The sequence below is a fragment of the Gorilla gorilla genome, chromosome 12 (genome assembly GCF_029281585.2).
Source record: "Gorilla gorilla gorilla isolate KB3781 chromosome 12, NHGRI_mGorGor1-v2.1_pri, whole genome shotgun sequence".
Taxonomy (NCBI): domain Eukaryota; kingdom Metazoa; phylum Chordata; class Mammalia; order Primates; family Hominidae; genus Gorilla; species Gorilla gorilla.
The window spans coordinates 129,543,592-129,557,292 of NC_073236.2; the positions used below are offsets into that span (position 1 = coordinate 129,543,592).

Consider the following 13,701-nt stretch of genomic DNA (forward strand, 5'->3'; position numbering starts at 1 on the left):
CACGCAATACAATACGGTATGTATTGTACTACACACCATACAATACGGTATGTATTGTATTACACACCATACAATACGGTATGTATTGTATTACATACTGTTACAATACAGTATGTAAAAATATTCTGTTTATGGCAAACTTACATAAAATATGCATTTTGTGACAGTCAAGAGATATAAAGGCTGGGGGCAGTGGCTCACACCTGTAATCCCAGCACTTTGGGAAGCCGAGGCGGGCAGATCACTTGAGATCAGGAGTTCAAGACCAGTCTGGCTAACATGGTAAAGCCCCAGCTCTACTAAAAAATACAAAAATTAACCAGGTGTGGTGATGCACGCCTGTAATCCCAGCTACTTGGGAGGCTGAGGCAGGAGGATTGCTTGAACCCAGGAAGTGGAAGTTGCAGTGAGCCGAGATTGTGCCACTGCACTGCAGCTTGGGTGAGTGAGACCCAATCTCAAAAAAAAAAAGGGATTTTTTTTGTAAAGTCAAGTTTATTAAGGTATACTTTACACACAATTAAGTTCATCCTTTTTAGGTGTACAGGTCACTACGTTTTGACAAATGTGTAACCATCAACATAACAATTTCAGCACAAGACTGAAATCTTTTAAAATTATGTTAATAAATGGCTATGGCTAATGTGTTAGTCTGTTTGCATTATTACAAAGGAGTACCTGAGACTGGGGAATTTATAAAGAAAAGTGTCTTAATTGGCTCACAGTTCTGCAGCCTGTACAGGAAGCATGGTGCCAGCATCTGCTTCTGGTATAGCTTACGATCATGGTGGGAGGCGATGGGGAGCCAACGTGTCACATGACAAGAGTGGGAACAAAAGAATAGGGAGGTGACACACTCTTTTAATCGACCAAATTGCTCACTCATCACCAAGGGAATGGCCCAAGCCATTCATGAGGAATCTGCCCCCCCGATCCAATCAACTCCCACCAGACCCCTCCTGCAATGCTGGGGATCACATTTCAACATGGACTTGGAGGGGACACGCATCCAAACCACATCAGCTACTATAATTATTTATTGTCTCCGCAGCTACTCTCTTGAATTATGTCATTAATTTGAGAGTTTGTCAATCGATTCCTTTGGGCCATAAGGGAGCCAGCACCTGCTGAGTGCCTACCACGCATAAGGGGCTGTCATGGGGCTGTGTTTGGTTTCATTTCTTCCTTCAACTCTCAGAGAAAGGTATGATCCCTGTCCCTGTTGTACAGTGAGGGAACTAAAGTCTGGAAGGTAAGCACCCTGTCCCAGGCCACACAGCTGCTAACAGGATGATCTGGGCTCAAATCGATGTCAATTCTGACTTCAGAGTTTATGTTATCCCAACACGCCACACTGCAAACAACATCACCGTAATTTGTGTTCTTGGCTAACCACTTTTCTTCAAGCTTCCTAAAGGACACGAAATGGGAGTGGTGGTCGTACCTATGCCCCCGGCCCCCCTCCCCCACAGCTCTGATGCACAGGGAGCTGTTGCTCCACAGCTGAGGCCCCCAGGAAAGCCCCGAGTCCTGGGAAGGGCCACTGAGTGTCCAGGTGGGAGGGGCTCCCTCGTCAGCCCTGTCCTGCCTGGTGAATTCTGGGGAAGAACAAAGTGTTGCTAAGTGGAAAAAACAAAAAACAAAAACAGGTTGTAAAATAGTAGATATGGAATGATCTCACTTATAGAATTATATCTATAGGAATATGCATCCAGCCAGGGCCTGCTGGGGCAGGGCACACTGTACTCCAAAATGTTACCTCTCCCGACAGGACTGTGGGTGGAAATGCTTTCCTCCCCTTCCCCGCCTCTTTTCTCTTCTGTGACTTTCTAGTATTCCTTCCCTAAAGGCAGCTGACTATGGGAGACGTCTTCAGCTCCCCTCCAGGCTCCCAGCTCCCTGCCAAGGCCTACTCCTCTGCGGCTGGCCCAAGGAATTCTTCCATGACACGGCCCCGCAACCCATCTCTTCCTCCTTCTGTCCAGTCAGTATTTTAAGGCACCTATTCTCTGGGTGAATAAGGACAAGGGGTCCGGCCCCAGGGAGTTCTCCACTCTGGTGGAGGACACGTCAACAGCCAACATCAGCCAACAACAATCAACAAAAAAGATAAGATTACAGGCAGGGCCACGGCTGAAAGGCAGTGATCAGGGCGCCTCCTCTACGCCGTGGGGTGGAACTGCCGCCTCCACTCTGAGACCACCCTGCTGGTGCCCAGCTCAACCCCAGGCCCTTTCCAAGAAGCCTTCTCAGAACCACATGCTGTAGTTGAATTAAATACGCCCGTGTCTGTCTCCCTGCATTTCTGGAGGGCAAGGTCTGGTTCCACCGCACCTCTTGCCCTGTCCCCCGCATGGGCCCTGCAGACAGGATGCCTCCCGCTGGACCGTCAGCTCCCCGAGGCCAGGCTCGGTCTCCTTGCATCCTGAAGAGGAACAGCTGTCGCTGTAATCCTTAAAGACCACAGCAAGAACAAGAATGGTCAACACAAAATCTTGTAACGCAGGTGCCAATACTGCAACAAAGCAACCAAAAGCCAGAAGGCTGCACACCACTGTGTGTGACTGTGTGAGAAGGCGACCATCAGTGATTTTCTTTTTTTTGCCCTGTATTTTGCCAATTTTCTGATATGTTCTTACATAACTCTTATAATTAAAATAAGTGTTTTATGCAGCCCGTTGTCCCAGGGCTCTGGCGTTCTGCCCCACTGACCTCGAGGACTCAGCTGAGACTGGGGATTCGAGACTCGGGGGACTTAGGACGCCCTGAAGGAAGGAAGGAGCCTGCAGCATCTGGAGCACTGCAGGCAGCAGAAGCAAGAGCCGCTGCCTGTGGGGAAGCAGGTGGGCCAGGCCAGGCCACCCGAGCTCCAGGGCCAGCCAGCCATGAGACTAGGGGACAGAGGACTTGGCCAGGACGGACTTTCCCAGAGGCCCAAAGGATAAAAACAGACCTCCTGACCCAAATGCATCATAAAGCCAACCCCGCAGAAGCCCCTGTGATGGCCGGGTTGTCTGGCCCAGAAGTTCCCAAGGACCCTGAGTTCCAAAGATTTGACCTCGGTAAGATCCTTGGGGCTAAAGTGGACAGGTCCCAGTGTGGGGGCTGAGCCTCCCACTGCATGAAGATGGCATAAACCTCTGGGGGTGGTGCTGGTGGCCTGGGCTGGGCCACTGTGGGGGTCCTGTCTGTTCCAGAAGGCTGAGGAGCAGGTGAGAGGGGGCAGCTGCTCGAGGCTGGACGGTGGAGGCTGAGCAACCCCAGCACCTCAAGAATAGAGAAGCCTTTCATCCTTGCCTTAGAATTCTGAAACATAAAAAAACAAAAAACAAAAAAAAACCTCAGCCCAGGGGACATTGTGCCTGATATCATCTATCCTGAGATCCGCTGAGCACCCAATCTCCAGTTTCTAGGAACATTTCTGTCACTCGTCACTTTCAGTGACTTTAAATTTTAATTTTTCTATTATCGAGTCGGATGATCTGATGATGCCAATGCTTCCGGGCGTCTGTGACCCCCTCATGTCTCACTCATGCAGAAGCAGCATGCCGTCATGAACTGGGACCTGCTGGGGGCCCAGGCCCTGCCCCTCCCTCTGCTCCAAGCCTCAGTTTCCCCATCTGCCTCTCATCCCAAGCAAGGGATCTTACCACCTCCCTTGCCTCCGAGTCCCGCTGGCCCAAATGCTGGCCCAAAGCCACTCTCCTTCCCAGAGCATCCTCTCCCTCTTCTTGGCCCTTGTAGTTACAGAAACCCAACTCATCCCTCCTGCTGCTCCAAAAAAACCGGCCCCGGGTCGCAGCTCTCAGGCTGCTGCTCTCACCCGCCCTGCACAGCCGTGTGGCTGAGCCTCAGAACACTGCCCAGGGCTCAGGCCAGCTTGGAGGAGAGCCAGGCAGCGCCTGTGTGTGAGGCTCCCTCTCTTGGGTCCCTTGTAGGGCTGATCCCTCCTTCTGGGGGCGGGAGGGGCTGAAGTCATGGAGGCCAGAAGAGGGGCTTTAGAGGCAGGAGGGGGGCCGCAGTCCCGGGACCCAGAGCCTGGCCATCTTCTCCAGAACTGGCCACAGTTTTGGGGTCAGGGAGTTGGCTCCTTACACACCCACAGGCTCCAGATCCTGTCCTTGGGGCAGGGAACAGGAACAGCTGTCACCATCTCCACAGGTGATGCCCGTCTGAGGAGCAGCACAGGTGTGCTCTGGCCGTGGCTGACGGAGAGCGATGGGACCCACGCCACCCTCCGGGCAGGCAGAGAGGAAGAGCTCTCCAGGCTGATCTCAGCTGTTTCGGGAAGGCTGCAGCTGGGTGTGGGGGCTTCAGGCCCGGGCTGCTGGGTTCTGCCTTGGTGACGCCACTTGCCCCACTGTGTCACAGCCATACGCTCGCCTGTCCACCTCCCCGATCCAACTGGGAGTTGCTGGGTGTGTCACAGCCATATGCTCGCCTGTCTGCCTCCTCGATCCAACTGGGAGCTCCTGGGGGGGGATTATGCCTTACCCATCAATGTGTCCACTGTGTTGGACACAGTATCTGGGACATAATAGGCGCTTTGTAATTGACAGAAGGCATGGAGTCGGTGCTCCATTCACTCCTATGACTCCAGCGGGGCCCCCATGGGGCTTCCCCCACCGACAACCCTCGTCCTCCACCTTAGCCGCACAGCACAGGGCACCACCCAGCTTCCTCGCCATGGCTCAGGACCTGGAGATGCGATTTTTCTGATCTTTAGCCCCGATTGAGGAATGACCAGAAATAAAGCAACACTAAAACCAGACCAGATGGTGAAAAGCGCTGGACTGATACATATTCACTGTGCACCCAACGTGTAAGCAACGTGTTTGGCTTTCAAATAAGACAAAGATGACCATTGTGTGTATTCCTTCATCTGCAAAAATAATCAGGGCAAACAAAAGAAAGGATGTGAAACACCCTCTAAGAAGGAGAGAAACATCTGAGGCGCTGGCGGGCCTGGAGGAGGCGGCTGGGCCCGTTGGCTTAAGGCTGCAGCACAGAGCCAAGCCCTGACCTGAAGCCAGTGAGCAGCAGAAAACCCCCCAGACAAAGCCAGATGTCCCCAAGGGCACATGCCTCTCCCTATCCTCCATGGCACGCTGACCCCTGACAGCGAGGTTCCCGGAGCACACCAGGCCCAGGGACCTTTCCGGGCAGGCCCAGGTCCAGTGCCTGGCTGACACTCAGGTGGCCTCCTCTAGGAGGTGAATAGGGAATCTCAGAGGGAGGAGGAGGAGTTTGGAATGGAAGGCAAGGGGAAGGCTGCCCTGGGAACAAAGGCAACAGTGTTGACTGGCGTCGAGGAGACAGACATGGTGTCTCCAAATTGTCCACTCTTCCCACTGACTGACCCCTCACTGCAACAGGACACAGGGCTCTGCAGGACCCCCAGGTCACAGCCAAGGTGGGGCCACACTGGGGGCTTCCTACCCAGGTGGGGCTATCCAGTCAGAGACCATCCCCCCACCCCACCCCACCCCCTGGGCCTACACCTGGGGCCTCAAAGCCCAGGTGAACAGGGCGAATGATTTAGGAAAAGCTCTTCTTGGAGGAGAGCCAGAAAAGGGTAAAAGACAGGGGGCGGGTGTGGACACAAGCCTGGCTTGTCCACTCAGTTCTGGGGGCACAGTCACCTCCAAGGAGACAATGTATAGTCCCACTGGCATTCCCCTCCAACCCCGGTGGCCAGCCAGACCTACTAACCCAAACTGCAAATGACAGGGCCACAACAAACCACATGCCACCCCAAACCCGCCCTGCCTGGCCCCAGGGCTCCACCCCTGCTGCTCCAGGCCCTGGTAACACCCACCTGCCCACTGGCCTTCTCTGTTTGCTCCATGCCAGGTCACTGGACCCTGCAGCCTAGAGGTGCCTCCTCTGTTTGCTGGCTCCATGCCGGGTCACTGGACCCACAGCCTGGAGGTGCCAGCTCTGCCTCGGATCCCACAGCTGAAGGGGGCTGCCCCGTCACACGTCCAATTCTGTGACAACTTTAGATGGGCCCCCTTAGCTTGGAGATGAGGAAACTGAGCCCCATGGGCATGGAGATGAAGGATAGCCAAAACCTGGTAGAAAAGTTGGAATTTGAGCCCAAGTCCTCCCAGAATGCTGTTGCTACCTGGGAGCCCCCAAGACCCCCAGGAGCAGGGCACCACATCTTTGGGATTTTCCAAAAGCTGGCACACCTGTATGGGTGGCTGCAAAACACACCCCTGGCAGACTCCTGTGCCCTGCAAAAGGCCAGTGCCAGCAGTGGCCCCATCATCTGGAGTCTGCCCTATGTGCCCTGGCATCACGGAGCAGCCTTGCCTGAGGGCCAGCTCACAGTTGCTGCTCAGTTCCCACATGTTAGACCCCGCTCTGGGGACCAGACAAAGTGGCTGGCCCTCAGCCAGCCCCTCCTCTGCTCCTTGGAGCCTCTTCCTACCTGCATCCAACTAAGTGTTCCCCAGAGAGCCAGCAGGATCTGCACATGAGGGTTTAGGGCTTGTATGGGTTGGAACAAAACAGGTCAGTGTCAAGCCAGCCTGGAAATCCTAACCCCAAAGTCTTCCCCCACTGCCAAGTCCCAAGCATGCACCTGCAGGCAGGCATGGGTGAGCACAGGCTGCTTCTCTGTGCCCCCGCAACATACACAGGTGTCCCACCTGCTCCACGACTGACGGGAATTCGATTGGAAGAAGATAAAAGCAGAGGCGATTTTGGGAATGGGAAGGGAGCCACTACTGAAGGGAAGGAGAAATGCAGGAAGGAGAGTGGAAAGAGGGTGCGCAAATTAGCCAGGCATGCCCAATGGGCCCATACAAAGGAATGTGGAGACTCCACTTGGGCAGAAGGCCAAGGCCAAATACAGTATCTGTGTGCCTGCCACTCCTGAGGCCTAACCCAGCACATTTCTTGAAGATAAGTGGGCCAGGTAGGCGCCTGCACATTGAGATAAGGGCTAAGTATAGAAGGAGAAAGTTGTTTTTTCCAAAACGTTAAGAAGCACATTTCAAGGAATAAGGAGGTCTCAAGGACACACTGGGGGCAGCCTAATGAGGCCAGAGCCTTTTCCTTTTTCAAAATTACAAGCTGAACTTCTATGCCTCCTTTGAGCTCAATTTCAGCTTTCCCTAGTGGATCCCAACACAGCATATTCATTATTATTTGATTAATAAGGACCTGGTGACAGTTTCCAATGGACAAACTTAGCCGGCTTAACCACCACCTCCTCCAAGAAGGCCTCAGGGATCCCCTCTCAGTTCTCTGCTACCTTTAGGCTGCCCCTGAGTCCTATCAGAGCCCACCTCCCTCTGCCTGGAGCCCTTGCTGCTGTCGAACTTGCTCCTGCCTGGGACAGGTGCTCACAAATGCTGTCAAACGGGCCTGAGCTATGAGGCAGCCAGGAAGCCAGGGCTCCCGCCCCACCAAGTGTCAACATCCACCTTGATCCAGCCTCCCAGGCCTGCAAGTACTATGGACTCAGAGGCAGACATTCCTGTAGGGCCTCTGTGGATTCTGCTGACGGGCAAGGCCAGAAAAAATCCCGAGAGAATTCCTCAAGGGCTGGAGGAAAATCCTAACTAGCCATGATGGCTGTGGAAGCCATCACAACCCCTTACAAGGGATATGTGAGCCCTGAGGTCAACAAACTCTAAGAGGCAAGATGGGGGCACAGAAATCAGGCCGCGGGCATCACGTGACTCACATGGCAGGACTCAGTGGCCCTCTGCTCCCCATGCCACAGAGCTGGAGGGGATCCTTGTGTTGCTGCAGCCACCCCGGCACAGGGTTTTCAGCCTGAGAGGGCTCGTTGATGTGATGGGCAGGTTCCAGTGCGAAGGTGGCCGGCCTGAGGCGACCGTGAGTCCTCAGGCTTCCCCCAGTCACAGGGCAACGCCACCGGCTGCCGCCAGCTTGGGAGATGTGCTTTTCGGAAAATCAAGTCACCACAGCATTCCCCTGCTGTCCCTCCCCACTCGGTTTAGATGTTGGTGAAGAAAACGAAGCCAGTTACGGCAATGACTTCCAACAGATACAATCAAATAATCTATTCCTGGATTCCGCAAGTACTGAAATGTCGGTAATTCAATTCCTGAAATGCCATTTTGGAGCTGCCGGAGCAGGCTGCGGAGAAAGCTCAGTAAACACACACATCAGTTCAAGCCCAAACACACACCCACTGACCTTGAGCCCCGGTGCCCGGCGCTGTGCTGAGAGGCCAGCTCCCCAAGGGCGGCCACCACCAGACAGGGCCTGGGGAATGGGCGGTCCAGGAGGGAGGCAGCAGCGACAGCAAATAAATATTGACAACGCTGCAGGAGGCGTGCTGCTGGGAAAATGTGGACGAACTGCACTGAGCTCGAGGAAAGAGTACTCAGTGTGTCTGGGGGAGTCAGAAGGCTCCCAAAGCAGGCTTGACTTACTCTGATTAAAAGCCAGGCCGGAGCTGGGAGCTGGGGGAACAGAGAGGTGGGAACTACCCTGCCCTCAAGGAGCTCTGGCCGAGTGAATGCAGACACACATATGCTGACATGCACACACACCTACACACACATATGCACACACACACACAAACCTACACACACTGCACACACACCTACACGTGCATATGTGCACACACATGCATACCTACACACACGTATGCACACACATGCACAAACCTACACACACTGCACACACACCCACACATGCATATGTGTACACACGCACACACCTACACACACGTATGCACACACATGCACAAACCTACACACAATGCACACACACACCTACACATGCATATGTGCACACAGGCACACACCTACACATGTGTATGCGCATATGCACACACAGGCACACACCTACACATGTGTATGGACACACACATGGAAAGCTTTGGAACTGAGGTCACCATGTGCACACACATCTACAATGCACATGTACACACATACACACCTACACACGTATATACACACATGCACACACCTATACACACATATGCACACACCTACACATGCATATGGGCACACACGCACATACACACATGCAAGCACACAGGCACACAGTCCCAGGGCAGGCAGGGTAAGGGTCACATGAGGAATCCTGCACCCCACACTGTGTGGGGATCCAGGGCCGGCGGGGGTGGCCGCAGCAGTAGAGGCTGCTCATGTCCGAAGCTCTGTCACCCTCCACTCCAGCACAGGGCTCACAGTGACATCAGTTCTAAGGCTTTCCATGGGAGTGTGGGTCATGGGACTGTGATATGGGACAAGGGCTTTTCTGGCACTTTTGACAAATTTTTGCTAGGAAGCATAAAATTTACATCTAAACCAACCCGTGGGATGACAGTGATTGTTGTTGCTATTATGATTTTGCTTTACATATTATTATACTTTCTGAAATGTATGAATTGGAGATTAAAATTTTAGTTGAGCCCAGGAGTTTAAGACCAGTCTGGGTAATATGGCAACATCCCATCTCTACAAAAAATTAGCCATGCATGGTGGCGCACACCTGTAGTCCCAGCTATTCAGGATGCTGAGGTGGGAGGATCACTTGAGCCCGGGAGTTTGAGGTTGCAGTGAGCTATGATCGAGCTCACACTCTAGCCTGGGTGACAGAGCAAGACTCTGTCTCAAAACAACAATGACAACAACAAAATCCCCCCTTAAAACAACACTACCATCCGCCCGTCATCTGTATATTAAATATCTAACTGTAAAAAGTCTCAGCCTATTTCGAGAGATGAAGTTACCCTCAAGTCCCAAGCAGATGACAATAAACTGGAAAAGCAATGGGAAATCTCCAGACAGAACACCCAGGTCCTCCACCGGATGCTCCTCCCGGTCTCTGTTGGGCCATCTGGAGGGTGTCAGATCAGCTGGGCGAGCAAGGGCAGGGCCAGCCTCACTGTGGGATCTCAGGCAGCCTCCTCGCCCAGCCAACGTCTTTGTCCTAACACATCAAGGGACCTGGTGTCCCTCACCCCAGGAAAATCCTGGGCCTACACAGCCCCCTCAAACAAGGTCACTGTATGAGACACACTCAGAGCTGCCCCCGGCCCCAGCATCCTTGGATCTAGCAGTGAAATAGTTGGTGCCTTCACCGTGCTGTGGTGGGAGGCCCAGAGGTGAAGGTGCAGAAAGCCCGTACCATAGAGCTCCTAGTGGAGAAGACGGGAGTGGAAGCGCACAGTGCAGGAAGCCCGGGGCTGGGGAGCCGGGGCAGGTGCCAGAGAAGGTCTCCAGACCAAGCTTGAGCTGCGGGGCGGGAGTCGGATCATGGCCAGCACTGTGAGCTTGGTATGGGTGAGTCTCCTGATGCCAGACAGATGTGCTCTTGGAACAGCTGTCTGTGAACCTCATCTGGGAGAACCAGATCTTTATTTAAAGTAAATTAAGGGGCCAGGCGTGGTGGCTCACGCCTGTAATCTCAGCACTTTGGGAGGCCAAGGCAGGTGGATCACCTGAGGTCAGGAGTTTGAGACCAGCATGGCCAACACGGTGAAACCCCGTCTCCACCAAAAATACAAAAATTAGCTGGGTGTGGTGGCGGGTGCCTGTAGTCCCAGATACTCAGGAGGCTGAGGCACAAGAATCGCTTGAACCCGGGAGGCAGAGGTTGCAGTGAGACGAGATCGCACCACTGCACTCCAGCCTGGGCGACAGAGCGAGAACTGTCTCAAAAAAAATTAATAATAATAAAACAAAATAAAGCAAATTATGAGACTTTGCTCCTTAAGGGACCCAAACACACACCCACTGACCTTGAGCCCTGGTGCCCGGTGCTGTGCTGAGAGGCCAGCTCTCCAAGGCCGGCCACCACCAGACAGGGCCCAGGGAATGGGCGGTCCAGGAGGGAGGCAGCGGCAACCGTGAATAAATATTGACAACGCTGCGGGAGGCGTGCTGCTGGGAAAACGTGGACGAACTGCACTGAGCTCAAGGAAAGAGTACTCAGTGTGTCTGGGGGAGTGAAAGCCTCCTCATGAGGCGTGCATCCCTGGTCTATATCATGTATAGCTGATCTCAATGGGAGGCCGAGGACATGCGGTGTGGGCTCAGCACCCAGCAGGCGAGGCTTGCTCACAGAAAGGCAGCAAGAGGACCTCAACCCAGAATGCAGCAGGCCTAGGTCCAGTCTGGAGGGCCACCCGCACCCCCTCACACACCCTCTTCTCCAAGCCTCATCCCTGAAGTGAACACAGAAAGGCCCACTCAGGTGGGTGTAGGGAGCCTGAAGGAGGGTGGGCGGGGACCACCAAGCACCCTGTTAGCTGTTGCCACACCTTAGGCTTTGAAGCAGCTAAGGGGGAGGGAGGTGTGCGGTTGGGGTTGGGCGGGACATCATAACGCCAGGGCTGAAGGGGAACCACCCAAAGTCAGGTGGGAAGAGAGACAATGGCTCCTGGCTGCAGCCTCCAAGAAAAGCCATCCATGGGAGACCCACCTGTCCCTCCGCAAGCCTTCGACCCGCTCTACCTCCAACTCCTGCACAGACTCCGGGCTGTCTGTTCAAACAGCTGGCACCTCGTCTGCCCATCTCCATGACACAAGGTGTATTTATTTCCAAGAACATGCCCCAGAGGAGGGGCTCAGGCTCTTGCAATTACCGTGCCACCACCTGGAGGCAGGTGCACAGTGAGGGCACCCACTGGATGACCAAGATCCCAGCTGTCCTGGAATGCCACCCAATACCATCCAAGAGGAGCAAGGTCAGGGGCGGAGGCCTAGACCTCTCTGGCGGCCTCCATTTCTCCTTCCATACATGAGGTGGCTAAGTTCAGAACTCAGGGCGGGTGGTGTGGACACTCTCTCATTTAGGGATGGGGATAGGGGTACATGAATCCCTTCCACCAAGCACCTGGAACTCTGGGAGATTTTCAGGCTGGTGGCCAAAGGCATCACGACACACACACCTGGTGGCACCTGGGTGACATCACAGAGATGTACAAGCTCACATTGTAGAAGGCCCCACAGTGGACAGGGCTTGGGGAGGAGGGCTTGGTCCCTCTACCTCAGAGAGGGAGAAAAGGACATAAAAGCGGGGAGGGATGGTCAGGTGCAGTGACTCACACCTATAAACCCAGCACTCTGGGAGGCCGAGGCAGGAGGATTGTTTGAGCCCAGGAGTTCAAGACCAGCCTGGGCAACATGGCAAAACTCATCTCTAGAAAATATACAAAAATTAGTCTGGTGTGGGGGCGTGCACCTGTAGTCCCAGCTACTTGGAAGGCTGAGGTGGGAGGATCACCTGAGCCGGGGGAGATCGAGGCTACAGTGAGCCATGATCGCACCACCGCACTCCAGCCTGGGTGACAGTGAGACACTGTCTCCAAAAAAAAAAAAAAAAAAGGAGGCAGGCGTTTAGGAGAGGAGGCAGTCAGGGCCGGGGAGGGAAGTTCATGGAAACCATCCCGAGGGAAGCAGCGAGGAGTCTCCCCCGGGACACCCGATCGGCCTCCTCGTGCCCCACACAGCCTCCAGCCTCTGCCTCCCTGGCCATCGCATTCCAGGTCACTGGCCTTGGGGCCCCTCTCTTCCCTGATGTCGGCAGTCGTTCCCAGGAGGGTGGGGGAAAGAGTAGGGGGGCCTCACCCTCACCTCTCGGTCCTCAGGGCTCTGGCCAGTCCTTACTGCTCAAGAAAACACACCTCAGCTTCCCAGAGGGACCCCCGGCTGCCAGGCAGAAGTGGGGGCTCTGGGCCCAGCTCCCACACTCGACCCCAGGCAGACACCCCCCTCTGGGTGCTCTCCAGGACCTTTGCCACCCACGTGCTGGGAGCCTGTGCACCCAGGCAGGGCAGGAGGACAAGGTCACTACCATCTCCAAGGTCACTGCAAGCTCCTCCCAAACTGAGGCCTGGAGGCCCTAATATAACCCACTCCCAAGGTCCACCCCTTCTCCAGGTGGCCTGCCCCACCAAGCTGGGACCAGTGCCCTTCCCTCTGGGGTGTCCCACCCCACCACCCGGCCAAGCGCCCTGAATCACCAGGCCTCCCTGAGCACCAGCTGAGTCGGCTCAGGGCACTAAACGCTTACCAGAAGGCAGGCAACCCCGACAGTGCCTAAAACAGAAGGGGCAAGATTGCCACTTAACAGACCAGAGAACCAAGGCTCAGAGATGGGAAATGACTCATCCAAGGTCACGCAGCCCACGCAAGGACTGGAGATCCGAAACAAGCCTGGCTCCCCAGCCTTGCTGTGCCCAAACTGTGGCTGGCCTCAGAGCCACCTCCGGAGCTTGTTTAAAATGCAGATTCCTGGCCCCACCCTAAAGATTTGGCTTCAGCAGGTCTGGGATGACCCAGGAATCTGCACTTTAGCTTGTGAGCTCCCCGGTGGTTCTGACAGGAGGAGGCTTCGGGTCACACACTTCCCAGAAATACAGCTACACCACATGACTCTCCAGGCCTGAAATGCCACATGTAGAGGGTATAGGCAGGACTATGTAAGAGGCAGCCCGAAAGGTCCCTTCTGGAAGCTCCTACAAACAGCCAAGAAAGCCCCAAGGTTCTTCAGTCGATCCAAGTTATCAGAGCAGCAGAAATGGGGGTGCTGGACGGTAAACCTCTGCCCAGCACCCCCAGCAGCTCCTGCCCACCTGTCACACCGTGGAGCTCCAGGAGTCAGAAATACTTTTCTTGCCATGGTGTGGCAGTGGCCTCAGAAGGGCTGCAGGGGAATCACTCTCCCACCACTCCACCCCCTAATGCATTTACAAAAAAT

The 13,701-nt window shown here is 54.6% G+C and overlaps 1 protein-coding gene across 5 annotated transcripts in view; it reads right to left on the reverse strand.

The window, feature by feature from the left end:
• The window catches only part of HPCAL1 (hippocalcin like 1), a 128,962-nt gene that overhangs the window by 54,948 nt on the left and 60,313 nt on the right, over window positions 1–13,701 (reverse strand). The window contains exon 1 of one of the 5 annotated variants that reach the window (XM_055377479.2): window positions 8,179–8,370. The exons of 3 other annotated variants lie outside the window; for them this stretch is intronic. The gene's annotated coding sequence lies outside the window, so the exon portion shown is untranslated. Of the gene's footprint in view, window positions 1–7,699; window positions 8,371–13,701 lie in introns of those variants that run through there. One more of the 5 variants, XM_055377478.2, reaches the window with a different exon arrangement.